The sequence below is a fragment of the Macaca mulatta genome, chromosome 4 (genome assembly GCF_049350105.2).
Source record: "Macaca mulatta isolate MMU2019108-1 chromosome 4, T2T-MMU8v2.0, whole genome shotgun sequence".
NCBI classification, from domain to species: Eukaryota; Metazoa; Chordata; class Mammalia; order Primates; family Cercopithecidae; genus Macaca; species Macaca mulatta.
Genome location: NC_133409.1, coordinates 182,074,274 through 182,093,529, shown reverse-complemented (window position 1 = coordinate 182,093,529; position 19,256 = coordinate 182,074,274).

Below are 19,256 nucleotides of genomic sequence, written 5' to 3'. Positions count from 1 at the left end.
CAGCAGGTGTCCAGTCTACAGGCATCCCCTAGCTACAGAGAGAGCCAGAGCCAGAGAGGCAGGCAGAGGCAGAGAGACAGACAGAGACAGAGATAGACAGAGACAGAGGGATAGAGACAGAGACCCAGAGCCAGATAAATAGGCAGAGACAGAGAGAGGGACACAGAGAGCCAGAGACAGAGATAGAGATAGAGGCATAGAGAGGCAGAGAGGGATAGAGATCGAGATAAAAAGAGACAGAGAGGGACAGAGAAAGACAGAGACATAGGGACAAAGAGAGAGACAGAGAGAGAGAGAGAGAGCGCCAGAGACAGCTAGATAGAGACAGTGAGATGGGGAGAGAGAGAGGATAGGAAGTGAGAGACAGAGAAAGAAAAGAGAGACAGACAGAGAGAGAAGAAAAAGACAAAGGGGGACAGAAACAGAAAAAGATGGAGAAAGAGGGGGAGAGACAGACAGAGCAGGGGAGGTGTGGGCTCTTCCCAGCCATCTTTGCCCCTGCACAGCCCTTTTTTTCTCTAAAATGATGATCTCTCCTCATATCCCACAGGCCCGTCAACCTCCTCTTCGTTGATGGGACATCCGTTTCTCCCGACTGGAAAAGAAAGACGGTGCAGCTTTTGCTGGTGGTGAGGTTGCACTCAGGATCAGAAAACAGAACGGCAGTCCTGGCGGGGGATGGTGCCTCTGGCGTGGCAGGGCCCATGTACTCTAGCCCATGGCCCTGCTGCTGGGCCTTGCAGGGGCTGCACGTTTGCCTATGAGGAGGACCCCTGGGGCCACTCACAGAGCAGGCCTCCCCCATCCCCGCGACGGCTCCACACTTCCTCACAGCTCCCGCAGCCCCACACAGCACGTCGCGGACTGAGACATGGTGACGAGGATTCTTCCGACATGGGGTGATTTAAATGGTCTCATCCTCTTGTCCTTCCTCAGGAGCCTCTGCCACACTGAAAGCCTTGGTGACAAAGGAACAAGTCAGCCACCCCAGCCACTCCAGCAGGGGCATGACCCCTCTGGAGTCCCTCCCCTGCCGTGGCCCTGCAGGACCCTTTCAGGCCAGGGTGCCTCCGTGCCGACAAGCAGGGAAGGCATGAAGACGCCTGGGCTAACCCTGCCACTACCCGCATTTTCATTAGCAAAGAATAACTCCAGGGGAGGCTGCAGGGCTGGCTGAGCAGCTGGGTGAGACCAAGGGGTGCAATTTCATAGTGAAGACAAACTCCCCAAATGTACCAACAGATGAAGGTCACCAGCAGTGCCCTGGCCACCGGGAAAGCTCCTCTGGGTGGGGCCAGGGCCTACTCACCACCGTGTACCCCACTGGGACCCGGGACAGCGGCAAGGTGCAGTTAACACTTTTTGCCTTAATGAGCCGAAGAGGCCTCTGCAGGCACATGGAACTTTATCCCAGGGGCCATCTGCGTCCTCATTCAAACTTCTATGCAAGCACTTAAAGTGTCCAAGGTGCTGGACGCCATGCCAGCCTCCATAGGACACCACCTGCCCCAGGCGATGCAGCACAACCTCAGCGTGGCAAGACCCTCTTCTGGGGTCCGTCGGCTGGTGTGCGTTATTTAAGAGGTTCGTATTCAGGAGGTAATTAATACCGCAGAAAAAAATGGCAGCAAACTCTCAAAGTGACCCCAGGGGCAGATGAGTGTGACCAGTTCAGTATCCCACTTGTTTCTGCATTTGAGGGAGATGGTTGGTAATTGGCAGCATCTCTAAAAGTTCAAGTCCGTACAAGTGTCTGTCCCTGCTGATTCCAGGAGGCTCACATTTGCAGGGAATGTTAGTAAGACGCTGAATCAGCCTCCGTCAAAGCCCGAAAAACCAGTGTATTCATTGATTCTTGCATTGCTACAAAGACATTCCTGAGACTGGGTAACGTGTAAAGAAAAGAGGTATAATTGGCTCAGGGACCTGCAGGCTGTACAGGACGCGTGGAAGCTGCTGCTTCTGGGGAGCCTCAGGGAGCTTCGACCCACGGCAGAAGGCAAAGCAGGAGCAGATGTCTCACGTGACAGGAACAGGACCAGGAGGGAGCAGGGAGATGCCACACACTTTAAAACAACCGGATCTCACGAGATCTCAGGATTGCAACAACCACACCATGAAAAAACCGCGCCCGTGATCCGGTCACCTCCCGTCAGACCTCACCTCCAGCACTGGGGATTGCATTTCAACATGAGATTTGGGTGGGGACACAGACTCAAACCATGCCAACCAGAAGAAGAGTGACAGCAGATATTAACAGTGGAGTGACCCTCTGCAGCTCCCAACCTTCCTGGGCGCAGGCAGAGAGATGACAGTCACCCGCATCGCACACACCGACATTTTAAAACTCTCAATAAAAAGTTTGTTTACATTTTTAGAAGCCTACTTTTTACCATAAAATGTGTACATAGGATCTGTGACTAAGTTCTCATCCCTCCATTGGCCGTTCTTTTCTTCAGTTTCTCCTGGTCTCAGTTCTGAGCATGGAGGAGGCTCCCGGCAGAGGCAAAGCCGCTGTTCCCTGGCAGTGACAGCGTGGCCCAGGAAGGTGGCTTCAGGGAGTTCAGGGCAGGAAGTGAGAATTATTTTTGGTGGTACAACAATGAGTAGTTTTCCATTCACATGTTGATCAGGTTTGTCTGTGAATGATGAACATTCCTGAGACAGATATTTATTGAGAATCTATGACCTGCAACTGACTCCCTTGCTGTATTCTGGCTTTTAGTTAAGACGCTGGTTAATCATACAAGTGTCCAGGGTTGACAGACGCTTTCCGTAAACAGCCAAATAGGAAATATTGTAGACTTCTGGGGCCATGAGGTCTCCATATCAACTGCCAACCTCTTTCCATGTAGCCCAAAGGCAGTCATGAAAATTATTGAAAACAAAACAGGCCGTAGGCTAGATTTTCACTCACCCCGATCTATAGAAACATCAGATTGCTCCTTCAGCAGCCCGAGCTATTGAACTACAAAGCTAAAAAGAAGAGGAGGAAGACAATAAGAACCTCTGAGCAACCACAGCAGATACCAACAGGTTTGTAAAGCCGAACTTCCACACTTGACACGTAGACTAGCATAGTCTAAAGGCCATAGTCCCAACCAACTGACACTTTTTAAACGTTGTTATAGGCTGCATGTTGTTGTTCTACCTCATTTTACAAACAAAGTTTGATTGGCACACTCATGCACCTTGTTTACCTATTGTATTGTCTGTGGCCGCTTTCCCGCTGCAGGAAAAGCTGGCAAAGCTGGTTGACTGTAACGAAGACCCCATGGCTTGCAGAGCCTTAAATATTTGCTCTTTGGCCTTTTAGAGAAAACGTTTGCCACCTCTGTCTTAGACTGTCATTCTGATGAGCAGATTTAGTAAAACCTGTCCTAGGACCTGGTTGTGGGCCCTATCTCTCCGGCAATATAGTTAATAAAGGACCCACAGTCTACGTATGTTTATAAACATAAAGTCCCAGAAGAAAAACAAACATGGATCTAATAATTGAAAATGAAGTCAATTAAGACAGCTCAAGCAGGTACTCATCAAGAGTTCCATCTTAGACAAATAGGTACTTTAGGTAGTTGGCATATTGACACGAACTCTCTCAAAGTACTTATTCCAGCTTTGTCAACTAATTAGGGCAATTATTATATTTGCTTTGGTAATAGCAATTCTTTATCTCTCTCCAAGTAAATTAAAAGCATATGCAAATATTCATTAAATGCCACAATATATTTTATCTTCTAACCTTTTAAAATGTATCAGATCACTTTTTTAAGGGTGGGGCTCTTTGGAAGAAGCCAATAAAGGTGAGATCATTGTAAGCCCGCACCAAAAAGAGATCTTGATTAGAGATGTTAGTGTTGGTCTAAAACATGAAAAAATCAGTTGCTGGTGAAATAAAATGCATAGGATATTATTTGGAGTTTGGTGCAATAACAGAATGTAAGGACGAATAGAAACCAGAAGCAAATCTCACCCTTTCTGAGGCTGAGCAAATGGATGACCAGCTTCCCTTAGCAGCTAGCACACAACCCGAACTTGTCAATGTGTTTCTTCCCACTTGGGCAGTTCCCATGTCTGTCAATCACCAAAGAAGTAGACAACAGTAAATTCTCAAAAGGGAGGAATAAATAGTTGCTCAAAAAATTTCAAGCAACTTGAATTTGGAAAGCCATGGTACTAATGTGATCCCTTTTTCAACTGCACCCCTCCAGTCCTCGCTGCCTCCAGACACCTCCACTCAGTCTCCCTCTGCCCTCCCCAAGCACTCTCTTCTCCTTCTCTTTCTTTCTTTCTTTTTTTTTCTGATTCCTCTTACCTGCCACATCTGTGCTTGCTGTAGACTGTGGATCCCCCTCATCTTGGCAGAGCAGGAGCTCAACGGGGTGTCGTGGAGGTGTGAGTAGGATGGGGGAGGATCTCTCCTCTGCCTCCGTGGAGAACACAGTGTGTGACACCACCGTGGCTCTCCAGCTTCCTCAGGGAACACATGCTCAACACGTGCTCTACGGCCCCTAAAACGTGTCCCTTTAGACAACATAATATGTCCTGCTTTTTCAAAAAGTTTATGGATTTATTGTATAAATTTAGCGGGGGACAAGTAAAATTGTGTTACATGGATATGTTGTGCAATGGTGAAGTCTGGGCTTTTAGTGTATCCATCACCAGAATACTGAACATTGCACCCATTAGGTAATTTCTTATCCTTCACTCCCATCCCATCTCCCTCCTTTCCGAGTCTCCAGTGCCTATTATCCCACTCTCTGTATCCATGTGTACACATTGTTTAGCTCCCACTTGGAAGGGAGAACATGTGGTATTTGACTTTGTTTCTGAGTTATTTTACTGAAGATAATGGCTTCCAGTATCGTCCATACTGCTGCAAAAGACATGATTGCATTCTTTTCTATGGCTGAGTAGTAATCCATGGTGTATGTGAACCACATTTTCTTTATTGAATCATCCATTGATAGACACTTAGGTTGATTCCATGTCTTTGCTATTGAGAATGATGCTGCCATAACCATACAGGTGCAGGTATATTTTTGATATAATGATTTCGTTCCTTTGGGTCAATACCCAGTAGTGGGACTACTTGATGGAACGGTAGTTCTATTTTTAACATGTCCTGCTGTTTCATCTTAATGTGCTCTGACTGATGAATGTTCAGCTACATTGACTGTATCCTGTTCAATCAAAGGAATTTGTATTATCATCTAAGGTCGTTTGTCTCTTCCTTTAAGGAACTTAAAATCTAATTGAAGAGGCAAAACTGAGGTAAAACATTTGAGAAAGCAGTGAGTATTTGGAGAGCACCAGGGGATAGGGTAAAATGAAAGACGTGTGCAGCAGTCTACCTCCCTCCAAGGACTAGCTTGATGTTGGTTTATTTTACCAAGCCCTTAGCCTTTCTGAAGTGCAAGCTCCCTCACAGGGGCGGATAATCTGCAGGCCACAGACCCTCGGCACCTCTACAAGCCCTCTGAATGTGCACGCATCTGTGTGTCTGTCAGCAATGCTCAGAGAGGACGGTTGACAGTTTCCATCATTCCCTAGGGCCATGCCCACCCCTACAGGTGCACACAAACATGCAAATTATGAATCTGCTCTAAAGTCTGAGTGTGTTTGAGCAAGGAAGACAGGGTGGTCATTTACAGAAGCAAGATTGGTGCCTCAGTCACTGGCAAAGAAGGAAAGTTGTGTGTGTGAGAATCAGAGGGAGCTCGCTGGCCTGGAAAGTTGTGTGTGTGAGATTCAGAGGGAGCTCGCTGGCCTGGAAAGTTGTGTGTGTGAGATTCAGAGGGAGCTCGCTGGCCTGGAAAGTTGTGTGTGTGAGATTCAGAGGGAGCTCGCTGGCCTGGAAAGTTGTGTGTGTGAGATTCAGAGGGAGCTCGCTGGCCTGGAAAGTTGTGTGTGTGAGATTCAGAGGGAGCTCGCTGGCCTGGAAAGTTGTGTGTGTGAGATTCAGAGGGAGCTCGCTGGCCTGGAAAGTTGTGTGTGTGAGATTCAGAGGGAGCTCGCTGGCCTGGGTAGAGGGGTTTTCCAGGGAGTAGTGCGGAGTAAGATCGCTGAGGACCAGCCTGCAGGAGCCGTGGGAGTTCAAGAAGGTCCCATGCAGCGTGAGAGGACAGAGACTCAGTAAAGATGTGTGAAGGGGTGGCCTGCCCCTCTACACCTGTGGGCGTTTCTCGTTAGGTGGAACGAGAGACTTGAGAAAAGAAATGAGACCCAGAGACAAAGAATAGAGAAAGAAAAAGTGGGCCCAGGGGACGGGTGCTCAGCATACCGAGAACTCACGCCGGCACCGGTCTCTGAGTTCCCTTAGCATTTATTGATAATTATCTTTACCATCTTAAAGAAAAGGAAGTGGCAGGATAATAGGATCATTATAGGGAGAAAGTCAGCAGTAAGACATGAATAAAGTTCTCTGTGACCTGAATAAGTTTAAGGAAAAGCACTGTGCCTTGATATGCATATGTAAACATCTCCATAAACCTTTTTAGTGCATAAAGAGCAGCATTGCTCTGGAACCAACAAGCTGCCTTCAGGTACTTGTTTAACAAAGCACACCCTGCGCAGCCCAAAATCCTTTAAACCTTGAGTCAAGGACAAGGTTGGAAGTAGGGTCACAGATGAACAGCATCTCAAATACAGAACAAAATGGAGTCTCTTATGTCTACTTCTTTCTATATAGACACAGTAACAGGCTGTGTCTCTTTCTTTTCCCCACATATTTGGAGCAGAAGAAACATCTGCTGAGGACAGGGCTCACTAGGGAGAAGAACGCTGGCTTGGTGAGAGCCTCCGGGAGACCCTGCTGTCAGATCAGGCTGGGGCACATTGCCTGCCGATAGCCAAACAAAAAAATAGGAGCGGAACTTTACAGTGTCAGAAAACACATAAAAATTTTTAACCAAAAAGCCAAAATGTTTGTTTGATAAATGTGTTCAAAGACAGTTTTTGCTAAGGATATGTTAAAGCTGACATTCATCATGGTGTCACAGGAACTTTTATTTGTAATAGAACATGATACAGTTATGTGGACATTCAAAGCAAAATTGACAACAGTATAGGCCTGTTGTGTCTTGTTTCCAGAGCATCTCTTTAACATCTTCCAAATATTTAATTCTAGTGTCAGTGTCCTTAACTGTGATGAAGAAAAAACAATTATACTGGACAATGTCAATGGTTCACATGGTGTCCAAGTGTAAGAACGTTTAGCACCAAAGGAAAATTATTTCAAACAGAGTTGGGTGTTTGAGTAAAAAAAAAAAAAAAAAATGGCCGGGCGCGGTGGCTCAAGCCTGTAATCCCAGCACTTTGGGAGGCCGAGACGGGTGGATCACGAGGTCAGATCGAGACCATCCTGGCTAACACGGTGAAACCCCGTCTCTACTAAAAATACAAAAAACTAGCCGGGCGAGGTGGCGGGCGCCTGTAGTCCCAGCTACTCGGGAGGCTGAGGCAGGAGAATGGCATGAACCGGGAGGCGGAGCTTGCAGTGAGCTGAGATCCGGCCACTGCACTCCAGCCTGGGCGACAGAGCGAGACTCCGTCTCACAAAAAAAAAAAAAAAAAAAAAAAAAAAGTCCCAAGTAACCCACTGAAAGGTGTTTAAGCACCTATAACCATCAACACTTTATTGAAGTGATGATAGTTTTAACCTTGGAAACTTCTTCTACAGCTGTAGAAACATATTCTTCTTTTGAATTAATTTAGGTAAAATCGCAAAAAATATTTAGTGGTTTGAAAGACAAGCAAATTTGTCTTTCTTTGCTTTCCTTTTGTCTTTGTCCAAAGACAAAACGGGAGATGAAGAGAAAGGAAAAGGCTGAATTAACTACATAATTCATCATCATATATTTATTTGTTGACCTGGAAGAGAGCCCATTTGAATTTTATTTTAAAGGATTATATTTAACATTTAGAAATGTGAAACAGATTAAAAGTCCATATGCTGTTTTTATAAAAATAAACATGAGGAAACTATATAGAATATACAAGCTTACTATTTTTTCCTTAAGTAAAATAATTTATATGTGTATTGTTTACATGTGAGAGTGGCTGTCCTTCTTATATACTGATAGCACAGTGTGCAAAAATATCCTCTCTAAATTTATGATTAATATGTTTAATTAGAGACATTTCTCCTTGTAATGACTTGACAAGTATGCACTTCAATTAGTAACCATGCACTCATAAACCAAATTAATATTCTGCTTCCTCATTTAAGTGCAAAATTAATCTGAAAAATGTAATCAAATAAGCACTATATTTAAATACATGGTGTGCTTTCCTTCTTCTTCATCTTCCTCTTCCTCTTCCTTCTATTCCTCCTTCTTCTTAAATGAAACTTGATTTAACTCAATCAAAAGGCTTTAAATCGAATCTGCCTAAGATCAGTCATAAGTAAAACTTAAACAAGTTTGTAAACCTTGGCAACAAACCACTTAACACATTTCTGCATCGGTTCCTAGGAAAGTCTGATGGAGAAGATAACCATTTGTCTCAGAAGCTTTTTGTGCTTGGAGGCAAAGTTCTGACCTAGATAAAACCTAGGAGTGTCTGGAGCTCTATGGCTCTGTGACTCTACAAGCCAAGAAGAATGTCTTCAGACTCTTGAGCCAACCACATCAAAGTATGGATTCCAGAAAACTTCATTTTGCCATTAAAAAACAAAGTGAAGCCCTGTTAATTGTAATACTCTGTGCAAAGTTCAGAGACTTGAATATTTTCAAAAGACCAATTCTTCTGACTCAAGAAGCAAAATGGGAAGAAAATATCGAGGCTAATTTCAAGCCAAGATTCGTAATGCTGCAACTATAAGGATATTACAGTTGCCTCCAAAAGAAAGTTGTGGGAGCTTCCCTGCTTGAGATATTTCTGAAAGTGAATAAAGACTGGGGAAAAATTGGCATTGTCCTATGGAGGATAGGTTTGATGATTTCCTAGGTCCTTTTCATGGCCTTATCATGATTATAATAACCGGGTGGCAAGGCAAAGCCAAAATAGTCCTTGGGCTCCCACAGGCTGGGAGCCCTTTCTTGAGTAGAAACAGGAACGTTTTGTCCAGAAGAAAAGCTAGTTGAGTCTAGATGTACCAGTGCCATTTGGATGTGACTCCCCTCATTCCAGAAGTCCAGGACTGTGAAGAAAGCTGATACAAGGATGCCTCACCATTGTGTTTCAATTATTGAGGAATTACATGCTCTTGACAAAAACTAACAGATCCTTTTGTACCAAAATAATGATCCTCAAATGTTGGTATACACCAAAATTACCTATGCATCTGCTAAATAGCAACCATAATAACAGCATCTAGCTTTTGCTGAGCACTTAATCTATTGCAAAGTACCGCTTAAAGTTCATTATTTTAATTTCTCTGTAATATAAGACCTAAGCTGTGGTGATGAACTGGTACATACTTAATAATTGGCTCTAAAAACCCCAAGTCCTTTCTTCCTAGCATTTGCCAATTTCTGTGGTGTAAATACTCCTGCTGTAGAATATCTGAAGCTAAGAATGGAACATTTTACTGAACCAGAGTAGGAAAGAGATGTCCGCAACTGGCTCTCTCATCCCCACTTTACTGATGAAGAAAAAGCACTAAGAAGTTCCAGACCTTCTGAGTCAGAATTCTCCAGTGTAAAACCTGGACATGAGCATTTTGACCCACCAATTCTGCTGGTGGTTCTGATGTTCCCCCACATAAATAACTCTGGTAGGGTCCACCACATTAGCTCAAGGACAAAGAGAACCAGGGCTCAACATGTGTGTTTGTGTTCTTGGCTAATTGACATATCCTGTGGAGAGGATTTGGACCCTATAAACCAAAAATAGAAGTCTAAGCAACGGAATGGTCCCCAAGCAACCGAATGGACACCCCTCTTGGCCAAAGGGACCCCAAAGAAACCTGAAAAACTAGTTCAGGCCATAATGAGAGGTGGGGGAGTCAGACATCCCTTATTGTACATACCCTCCTCCCTTTGGAGTTTAGACAAAACTGATCAGCATTATAATTCAAACAGAGACCTTAAGACACACAGAACAGGGTCTCTGTAGTAATAAGACACCAAATTCCAACCTGACCCTGGTAGAGCATCACATGACCGATAACAGGCACTGAGGAAAATAAAAGCGTTTTACCCCAAAATCTATTTCTTTGGCATTTAGCTCTGCAAACTTGACTCGTGTGAGGGAAATTTACATTCTGTAGATAATCTCCTTCTCTTACTAAGTCCTTTCTAGGGAGTCTGACATCTTTTAGCATTAGATCAGAGACATTCATGATCTATTCTCTCTAAGCCTGCTACCTGAAGGCTTCATCTACATGACAAGAATCTTGCCTTATATGATGTGGCTGTGTCCTCACCCAAATCTCATCTTGAATTCTACTTCCCATAAATCCCCACATGTCATGGGAGGGATCCAGTGGGAGATAATTGAATCATGGGGCGGTTACCCCCATGCTGCTATTCTTGTGATAGTAAGTGAGTTCTCATGAGATCTGATGGTTTTATAAGGGGCTTTTCCTCCCTTTACTTGGCAATTCTCCTTCCTGCCATCATGTGAAAAAGGACATGTTTGGTTCCCCTTTCACTATGATTGTAAGCTTCCTGAGGCCTCCCCAGCTATGTGGAACTGAGTCAATTAAACCTCTTTCATTTATAAATTACCTAGTCTTGAGCAGTTCTTTATAAAAGTGTGAGAATGGACTAATACAGTAAATTGGTACCAGGTACTGGGGCACTGCTATAAAGATACTCCAAAATGTGGAAGCACCTTTGGAAATGGGTAACAGGCAGAGGTTGCAACAGTCTGAAGGGCTCAGAAGAAGACAGAAAGATGTGGAAAAGTTTGTAACTTCCTAGAGACTAGTTGAATGGCTTTGACCAAAATGCTAATAGTGATATGGACAATGAAATCCAGGCTGAGGTGGTCTCAGATGGAGATGAGAAACTTCTTGGGAACTGGAGAAAAGGTTTGGCAAAGAGACTGGTGGCATTTTGCCCCTTGCCTAGGGATCTGTGGAACTTTGAACTTGAGAGAGATGATTTAAGTTATCTGGCAAAATAAATTTCTAAGCAGCAAAGCATGGAACAGAGCATAAAAGTTTGGAAAATTTGCAGCCTGATGATGTGATAGAAAAGAAAAACCCATTTTCTGGGAAGAAATTCAAACCAGCTGCAGAAATTTGCATATGTAATGAGGAGCCAAATGTGAATCACCAAGACAATGGGGGAAATGTCTCCAGGGCATGTCAGAGACCTTCACAGCAGCCCCTCCCATCACAGGCCTGGAGGCGTAGGAGGGAAAAATGGTTTTATGGGCCAGGACCAGGGCCCCTCTGCTCTATGCAGTCTCAGGACATGGCACCCTGAATCCCAGCTGCTTCAGCTCCAGTCGTGGCTAAAAGGGGCCAAGGTACAGCTCAAGCTGTTGGTTCAGAGGGTTCAAGCCCCAATCCTTGGCAGATTACACGTGGTCTTGGGCCTGTGGGTGCACAGAAGTCAATAATTGAGGTTTAGGAACCTCCACCTAGATTTCAGAGGATGTACGGAAACACCTGGATGTCCAGGCAGAAGTTTGCTGCAGTCGCAGAGCCCTCATGGAGAACCTCTTCTAGGGCAGTATGGAAGGGAAAGAACCTCTTCTAGGGCAGTATGGAAGGGATTAGAGCCCCCCCAACAGAGTTCCTACTGGAGCACTGCCTAGTGTAGTGGTGAGAAGAGAGCCACTGTCCTCCAGATCCAGAATGGTAGATCCACCAACAGCTTGCACCATGCATCTGGAAAAACTGCAGACACTGAATCCCAGCCTGTGAAATCTGCCGGGAAGGGGACTGTACCCTGCAAAGCCACAGGGGCGGAGCTGCCCAAGGCCATGAGAGCCCACTTCCTGCATCAGTGTGACCTGGATGTGAGACATGGCATCAAAGGAGATCATTTTGGAACTCTAAGGTTTAATGATTTCCCTATTGGATTTTGGACTTTCATGGGGCCTGTAGCCCCTTTGTTTTGGCCAATTTCTCCCATTTGGAATATCCAATGCCTGTACCCCCATTATATCTATTAAGTAACTAACTTGTTTTTAATTTTACAGGCTAATAGGCAGAAAGAACTTGCTTTGTCTTAGATGAGACTTTGGACTTGAACTTTTGGGTTAATGCTGGAATGAGTTAAGACTGTGGGAGACTGTTGGGAAGGCATGATTATGTTTTGAAATGTGAGGACATGAGATTTGGGAGGAACCAGGGGCAGCCCCTGGTTGGAATGATATGGTTTGGCTGTGTCTACACCCAAATCTCATCTTGAATTGTAGTTCCCATAATCCCCAAGTGTCAAGGGAGGGACCCAGTGGGAAGAATTGAATCATGGGGGTGTTACTTCTATGCTGCTGTTCTCATGATAGTAAGTGAGTTCTCACAAGATCTAATGGTTTTATAAGGGGCTTTTCCCTCTTTTGCCTGGCACTTCTCTTTCCTGCCATCACGTGAAGAAGGATGTATTTGCTTCCCATTCTGCCATGATTGGAAGTTTCCTGACATCTCCCTAGCCATGCAAAACTGTGAGTCAATCAAACCTCTTTCCTTTATAAATTAGCCAGTCTTCAGAATGTCCTTATAGCAGCGTGAGAACAGACTAACACTCTTAAGCTCCAGCTTAACTCTTTTAACAAACTGTCAATCAGGAAATCTTTGAATTTGCCTATCACCTGGAAGCCTCTGCTTCAAGATGTCCTGCCTCTCTGAACTGAACCAACGTACACCTTACACATATTGATTTATGTCTTTGCCTGTAACTACTATCTCCCTAAAGTGTATGAAACCAAGCTGTTACCCAGCCACCTTGGGTGCATGTTCTCAGGACCTCCTGAGGCTGTGTCACAGGCCACGGTCCTTAACCTTGGCAAAATAAACCTTTAAATTGACTGAGACCTGTCTCAGATACTTTTTGGTTAACAACCCCAAGAGGAAATTTTAGACCCTCTCATACTAGTGCCAAAGGAATCAAAACTCCACATGGGTGACATAGCAAAAATAATATTTTGAAGTCTATCCATTCCTACTCCTCAGCTACCAGTGGTTTTGGTGAGAAAACAGAAAGGGAACTAAGCACCCTTGTGGGGTCCTCTACCAGTTCTCTCAATCACTTTCAAACTTCTTGGACTCAGGACTTTTCTTACACTCTTACAAATCCTTAAGGGCCCCACAAAGAGCTAGTGTGTGTGTGTGCGCGCACGCATGTGTGCGTGTGTCTGAGTGTGTATATATACAAAATAAAAAAATTCATCACAATTGCCAAAACAAAAATTTAACAAGGCAAGTGGCATTGTTTTACATTTTTGTAAATCTCTTTCATATCTGGCTTAGTATGGGATTTTCATATCAGCTTTGCATCTAGCATTTTGCATAGTTCACATTGTTTTGGTTCAAGTATATGAAAAAAAATCTCACCTCACATATATGTAAATATACAGTTGTAAAAGGGGAAGTATTTTCAAGGCCTTTCCAGATAATTGTGGATATTCTTCTTTGATACTGTTTTAAAACTTAACAAGTGGTAGTTTCTTAAAGATTAGTTGCAAGGTGGAATATGAAAGCAACCAAGGAAATTTTCATATTCCGTTACCTTAAAATCCATTGGTCTCTCTTGTATAATTTTGTAGTACAGGTCATCTAAAAAATATGGGTCTCCTGCACTATATAGATCTTCCAAATGATGAAAAATGCCATTGTACAATACTGTAAAAATGACTTTCATTAACAATATTACTGATCTCATCAGAAAACTATTTATGTACTGGGAAGCTATAAAGCTAACAGTGATGGATAAAAGCTTTCCAAAATTCTAATCTTTTCTTCAAAACTCAAAGTTTATCACTGGCAATAAAGATCGTTCTCCTTCTGAAACTAAGAGACTCATTTCCTTCATTTTCAACAAAATATCTGTCACGTCCTCAAGTTCAAGTAATCAAAGCTTTTTTGTGTGTTCTTTTTTAAAACTTTTATTTTAGGTTCAAGGGTACATGTGCAGGTTTGTTATACAGGTAAGTTTCATGAAGCAGGGATTTGGTGTGCAGATTATTTTGTCACCGAAATAATAATATAAGCATAAGGTAATAAGTATAGTACCCACAGTTTTCTGATCTTCACCCTCCTCCCAGCCTCTACCCTTAAATACTCCCCAGAGTCTGTTGTTCCCTTCTTGGCATCCATATGTACTCAATGTTTAGCTCCCATTTGTAAGTGAAAACATATTTGGTTTTCTGTTACTGTGTTAGTTTGCTTGGGATAATGACCTCCAGCTCCATTCACATTGCTGCAAAGAACATAATCTTGTTCTTTTTCATGACTGCATAGTATTCCATGGTGTATATGCACCACATTTTCTTTATCCAGTCTACCCATTATTAAAAAGTCAAAAAATAACAGATGCTGGTGAGGTTTTGGAGAAAAGGGAATGCTTCTCCACTGCTAGCAGGAATGTAAATTGGTTCAGTCATTGTGGAAAGCAGTTTGCTGATTTCTCAAAGAACTCAAAGCAGAATTACCATTTGACCCAGCAATCCCATTATTGGGCATATACTCAAATATGTTCTTTGTTCTTGCTTGTACAAATGTCATGCATTCCAACAGCAAGAGTCCAGCTCTCAACTGGGTCCCATGAGAGCTTTTTCTGGGGGCGCCTATTGCACCCAGGTGGGCAACAGACATGCTTGGCGCTACCTCTGCTTCCCTCACACAAATTGGAAGAGGACCTGTCCTCCAGGACTGAGAGGAAATGCCGTCGATTATTTTTTTCTCCTTCATCCGGGACATTCCTAATGAAACTCATTTCTATTTGCTCATTTGTTGCCCAAGGAGGTGTATGGAGAGCTACAAAGACCACACAGGCTGTCGCTGCTGCCACTTTGGTTCCTGCCAAGATGCCCACAGTTTTGCACACAGTGTGCTGGCACCATCGGTGTGATGGCTGGAGTCTGCAGACCACATTTTGAGAACCACAGCCTCACAGGCAAAGCCCAGAGTGGTTTTGGTGAGAAAACAGAAACAGGAATGAATGCTCAGCCCCGCGACGGAACCTGTGCTGCAGTGGAGGTCGGGAGGCCTCAGTGATGTCTGGCAGTTAAACCTGGATAGATCACTTAATTCATGTAGGACGCAAGAAAACTGGAACAAATCAATCTTGCAGGTCATGAACCCTTGCCTCCAAACTACCATGGTGAAAATCCAGTGATTTGAGAAACGTGAAGCTCAAGTACACTAACCAGCAGGCCTTATATTTCTGCCCTGCTTGGGTATTTTAGACTCCAAGACTCTCTTAAAAACTGAGAAAGTTTAGACTAAGGACTGTAGTCTACCTCTTACTGTACATTTTGCAACACAGATGCTGTTTACAGTACAGACTGGCCCCTAACTCAGTCAATAAGGGACCAGTCTAATGCTTCATAGCCTCTTTTCTCCCATCTATCAAGTGAGAAAAATAACAATACCCATGTCCTAGGAATACCATAATGATTAAATGGGATAATGCATGACGAATGCTTAGCACAATACCTGCCACTTAGGGAATGCCCTCTCATTGTTAGCTACTACTGGGCATGTATTAAAGCAACTTTTACCAACTTCCTACATTTTTTTCTAATGTCATGCAGAAGAGGATTTCACATTTTTCCACCTCCCCACACTAACAAACAGAAGGAAAATTCCACCTGGAAAAATATGTGCTGATGCCAAGAAATAGAGCTGCATAATAGTGTTTAATGATGCCCAGTATAAACTACCAGACTGTGGGTTATGTAAACTCTGCTAACTTATTAGCAGGAGTGGCAGATAAAGGATCGAGGATGATTGGTTCTCGTCTGGGACAAGGAAAAAGCCAAGATTTTCAAGTCCAACCATGTCAAACTATGATGATTAAATGGGCGAACCTGATAATAACCTCCAAAGCAGTAGGCAGTAAGCAGGAAGGAGAAGGGCTGGCGTGAGTGGAGAGGAAAGTGCTCACAGCCTTCTCACTGTGGGAACATGCGGTTCATCCCTCATGAACCTTTTCCCACACAGATAATCGCCCTCTTCTCTAAGCATGTTCTGATCCATGTATATTTGGGTGGACTCTTGACAGACACCTGGATCTCCAGAAATGGTGTGCATAATAAATGAATAGAAGCAGGTTTGTGTTTACGACATGAGAAAGAACAGAGGGTGGGAATCTATTAATTTACAATAAAATATGTGGGCGAGAACCTATCAGTTAGGAAAGCTCTTGGCTGCAAGTGACAAAAAACTCAAGTACAGTGGCTTAAAAAGAGGCTTATTTTGGCCGGGCGCAGTGGCTCACGCCTGTAATCCCAGCACTGTGGGAGGCCAAGGCAGGCGGATCACAAGATCAGGAGATCGAGACCATCCTGGCTAACACGGTGAAACCCCGTCTCTACTAAAAAATACAAAAAACTAGCCGGGCGCGGTGGCGGCGCCTGTAGTCCCAGCTACTCGGGAGGCTGAGGCAGGAGAATGACGTAAACCCGGGAGGCGGAGCTTGCAGTGAGCTGAGATCTGGCCACTGCACTCCAGCCTGGGCAACAAAGCGAGACTCCGTCTCAAAAAAAAAAAGAAAAAAAAAAAAAAGGAAAGGCTTATTTTTCAACAATGTAAGTAAGAAGTTTTGATCTAAGCAATTGCTAGTGTTGGTTCAGAAGCTCAGTAATGCCAGGTGGCTGCAGCTCTGATCAATACATTCACATTCAAGGCAGAAAGAAGAAAAGACACACCAGCCATACCTCTGTTGGGAGAGAGGCACCATTCTCAGAGACCCAGTAGATTTATGGTTATGTGTAATTGGCTTGAACCATGACATATCGGTCGCTGTGTCTCATGTGTCATCCCTACTCACAAGGGAGGCTAGAAAAGTAAGTATCTGGGCTTATCTTCTTCCAGAATGACAGGAGTCGTGTTAGCAATAGTGTGGGAATGAGTACAACGCAGACAAAAACCAGCCCCTGCCACAGACTCCAGGAAAACGTCCATTTTCGTTTTCGTCATTGAACACACATTCCTCATCCACCAAACTTACGGCGACCTGAGCAGTATATAGTCACAAGGTCACTTTGAGCATTTACTACCATTAAGTCCCTCTCATTCTCCAGACAACAGGATTATCATTTCCTTCCCCCTGAGGGCTCCTGTTGCCACAGGTCCTTGCTTATCAGCAAGGAAGAGACAAGAACAAAGAAAAAGTGAAAGTGGCATCTCTCACTTTGCCTACTAGCTAGAAATGCTGAGACTTTTGGGGTGGAGGAAATTGAAACAAATGAATAGTTTAAAATGAGGCTGGAGCTGCATCCATTCAACTGCGTTTATTTTCCTTGTTTGGCTGAGAAAGAACAACCTGAAGAAAACTGAGTCCTTGAACTCACCATAAGATGAAGAAAAACCTGTTATGAAATCACACTGAGGCTCATTATACTGTTTATTTTGCTTAGCCACCCTTCTATTTTGAGAACTCTATCTGTGTTCAGGTAAGCTTAATACATTTTGCTTATGTAAGACCAAAGTTTTGTAAATTAAATTTTTGGCAAAACAGGTAGAAGAATATTGCACTTTTTAGAGTTCACTCTTACTAAATTTTTCAACAGTGCCTGAGGCAAAAAAAAAAAAAACAAATACTTTCAGCTTTCTCAGAAGTCTTATTAAGGTTTACATGCAGATAAGCACATCGTGCACTCCTAAGCACTTAATAAAACCTAAGCTAATTTTCCAAAATAAAGGATGAAGAGCAATCTGTTCAGAAAGCATTAGAGAACACGGTGCAGTATCTTGGGATTAGGAAAGGGTCAAAACTTAGTTCTTTTTGCTTGGGGACTAGTTCATGAAGAAGGAAGGAGAAGCTCAAGAAAACACAAGGAAAAACCCTAGAAGGGAATAATCTGACCCACAGGGATAGGGAGGAAAGATGAATGTGGTCTGAAGAAAGAAGCAGAAGGGACAGATGAAAAGGTGAGGGGATGAAATCCCTCCTAAACTCACCAAGCTGAACAAAAGGAAAGGCGAGTGAGAGGATGGACGAGGCGGGAAATGCTGATAGAAGCATAAAATATCAGAGCATTTTCTCCAGCCATGATCTTACTTATATGTGGAATCTAAAAATTCTGAACTCGTGGAAGCAGACGGTAGGATGGTTACCAGGGGCTGGGGGATCAAGTCTAGGGGATGTTGTCAAAGGGACACACTTGCAGTTACACAGGGTGAATAAATTCCGGGGATCTATTATACAGCCAGGCAACTAGAGTTAATAATACTGTATCATATACTTGAAAATTGCTGAGAGTAGATCTTTTATTACAAATTTATTTGTTTTTCACAGACAAATAATAAATGTGTATATTTATGGGGTATAACAGTGTGATGTTTGATCTACGTATACATTGTAGAAAGATTAAAACAAGATAATCCATCACCTCACTGGCTTACCACTTTTTTATGAAATGTTAAAAATCCCCACCAGCAAAAAATTGGTAAATATGTGAGGTGATGGATATATTAATTGGCTTGATTTAATCCTTTCACAACGTATGCATATCTCAAAACATCACATTGTACACTGTAAATATATAAAATTTGTATGTCAATTATGCCTTAATAAAGGTAAATAAATAAATCTGCAGCTTATATTACCAATTAATTACATTTTAATAGATGTTCTCACAATCTAAAAAACAAAGCAGAACAAAACAAAGAAGGATATCAGGGCTGGAAAAAGCTAGAAATTATCTAGTAAACACTTCTTATTTTCCAACTGGTGAAACTGAGATCAGGAAACTTTTGAGATTGTCCTGAGATCTTACAGTCAAAGTAGTGCCCAAGCCAAGAGTAAAACCCAAGCTCTGAGGAGTTCTCTGTCCCTTGAAGACTGTGAATGGGTGAAATCATCCAAGGAGAGCCCAGGCAGAGGGACAGCTTGGGCTTCCGGCTGTGTGCGGAGCAGTAAAATCACAGAGATTGGGCACAGAGAGCAAGCCCTCCTGCCATGACCCTTCCATTTGGACAGCTTTGCTTTAGGAAGACATGATCTCCACAAGTCTGGCTTGCCATCCTGAATTCCCCATGCATTCTCCCAGCCTGAATCACAAATTTAGATTGCCTACTAATACGGCGCTCAGAACAAGAGTCCATTGTCAGAACTCACTGGACAGTCATATGGCCTCAGTTAATGCCAACAAGGCCCTTACTGTGGAGGGAAGGCAGATGGGCCTCGGTC